This window comes from Penaeus vannamei, chromosome 27 (assembly GCF_042767895.1).
Source record: "Penaeus vannamei isolate JL-2024 chromosome 27, ASM4276789v1, whole genome shotgun sequence".
Classification (NCBI taxonomy): Eukaryota; Metazoa; Arthropoda; class Malacostraca; order Decapoda; family Penaeidae; genus Penaeus; species Penaeus vannamei.
In genome coordinates this window covers 30,402,417-30,404,916 of record NC_091575.1, presented here as the reverse complement: position 1 = coordinate 30,404,916, position 2,500 = coordinate 30,402,417, and the positions used below count along the sequence as shown (strand labels likewise).

The 2,500-nt window shown below is 44.0% G+C and overlaps 1 protein-coding gene across 1 annotated transcript in view; it reads left to right on the top strand.

Annotated features, from left to right (window-relative positions):
* Nucleotides 1–2,500, top strand: part of LOC113806100 (uncharacterized) — a gene marked incomplete in the record, with an annotated part of 269,699 nt that overhangs the window by 99,639 nt on the left and 167,560 nt on the right.

Below are 2,500 nucleotides of genomic sequence, written 5' to 3'. Positions count from 1 at the left end.
TCGGAATATTCCAGAATCCAGAGTTGCCAGGTTGTCCTTTCCTGAGATGAGACAGAATGTAGGCCTACCTACGCGGAAACGTGTGGGCGTCTTAACTGTATACACAAACGCACACGTGTCTACAAATGAGCACTGCAAGATGTATATGATATTTGTGTGCACATGGGTAAATTAGATAGGTAGATAGATAGACATAGATATAGATATACAGGTAGGTAGGTTGATATAGATATAGATGAACAGGTAGATATCTATGTTTGCATATTATTCATGTATTTTTTCATTTGTTTATTTAAACGTTTGAAAACACAGTAAACCACATACATCCGTATGTATATCTTTAATCCACAAGTTTTATCCGAGTTCTTTACAAATACATGCTCTATAAACAGTTATAATCCTTGATATTTTCTAAAAACATCCTTATTGACATTTCATTAAAAACAGACTCATTGACGTTTCAGTAAAAAAATATATTTTTCCTTTGATCTGCTTTTCAAAACGAAATGGAAGGTCGATCCGCCATTTTCCGCGAGCTTTTCATATCAAATAAACCAAATTTACTGGGCTATCGCTGACCCTTATCTTCAGTTGATGACTAAGAGAACAACAACAGTTATCGAGTTACGTTCTTGGGACTTTTTTTGTCTGGGTCAAAAAAGAGCTATTTGTGTTGCTGGGTTAGCGTAACTAAGGCCGAAAATCCTCGTTAATTATCAAGTATTTTCACTCGTTTTTTTTGTGTGTGAAGTGGTCTGTATGGGGTTCGTGTGTTGGGTGTGATGTGTTTATGTGAATGCAGTTTGTGTGTTTTTTTGTTTGATTTCTCTGTCTCTCTCTCTCTCTCTCTCTCTCTCTCTCTCTCTCTCTCTCTCTCTCTCTCTCTCTCTCTCTCTCTCTCTCTCTCTCTCTCTCCCTCTCCTTCTCCTCTCTCCTCCTCCTCCCTCTCTCTCTCTCTCTCTCTCTCTCTCTCTCTCTCTCTCTCTCTCTCTCTCTCTCTCTCTCTCTCTCTCTCTCTCTCTCTCTCTCTCTCTACCCCTCTCTCTCTCTCTCTCCCTCTCCTTCCCTCTCCCTCTCCCTCTCCCTCTCCCTCTCCCTCTCCCTCTCCTCCCTTCCTCCTCCCTCCCTCCCTCCCTCCCTTCCTGCCTCCCTCCTCCCTCCCTCCCTCTCCCTCTCTCTTTCTTCCCCTCCCTCCATCACTACCCCCCTTCCCCCACCATCTACCCTCATCCCATCCCCCCCACTCCCCCTCTACCCTCATCCCATCCCCCCCCTCCACTCTACCCTCATCCCATCCCCCCACTCCCCCTTGCCCTCCTCGCCTTCCCCCCGCCCCCCCCCACTCTCTTTTCTTCATAATTTCTTTTCTAAACAAACCAGTTTAAATCTCTGACGCTTTTGTTTATGTCCTCTGGTCCGAGTCGCGGCTTCTGATAACGGCGGGGTGTCACGCCTTATCACGCGGCCCGGGGAGTAAATTGTTTATATTTACCCTTCCGTACTCTGCCGCCGCCGTGTGGTCGTACGTAGCTTTGTTTATCGCGGCTTGTTGTAAATAAAGTTTTTTGTATTTATTTATTTATGTATTTTTTGTATGAATTTTTGGGTGATATATTTTTTTAAATTCTTTATCTGGGGGTGGGGGGTGGGGTGGGGGGATGGACTGTGATAAGAGACCGTGGGAAAATCGAGGGACATGGGGGGGGGGGGGGCTGGCGAAAGGGAGGGAAGGGGTGCAAGAAACGTGGGGAGGGGGGATGCGTCGTGTGATGTTGATGGATTACTCCTTTCCCCTTTCCCTTCCCTTCGTTTGTTTGTTTGTTTGTTTGTTTGTTTGTCTTTTCGTTTCTTCGTTTCTCTATTTTTCTTTCATTCTTCCTTTTCTTTTCTTTATTTTTTTTTCTTTCAGTTGCCTCATCCTTCTCTTTCTTTCGTTGTTTTGTTCGCCTTTTTCTCTTTATTTTTATTTATTTTTTCGTACATCTCTTCCCTTTCTTTCATTTTTCTTTCTTTCTTTCATCCTCTTCCCTTTCGTTCATTCTTTTCTTTCACATTTTCTCTTTCTTTTTATTTTTTTCTTTCGCCCCTTCCCTCTCTCTCATTCTTTCTCTTACTCTTTCTCTCATTCTTTCTCTCACGCTTTCTCTTCTCTTTCTCTCATTCTTTCTCTCACTCCCTTCTCTTTCTCTCACTCCTTCCTCATTTTCACGAATTCTTTCACCCTTCCCCTCTCTCTCATTCCTTCTCTTTCTCTCATTTTTTCTCTCACCCCCTTCCCTTTCGTTTATCCCCTTTTCTTTCTCTCACCCCCTTCTCTGTCTCTCAATCTTTCTCTCACTCCTTCCCTTATTTTCACGAATTCTTTCACCCTTCCCCTTTCTCTCATTCTTTCTCTCTCCCCCTTCCCTTTCTCTCACCCCTTCCCTCTCCCTCACTCCCTTCTCTTTCTCTCATTCTTTCTCCCACTCCTTCCATTACATTCACGAACACCCCCCCCCCC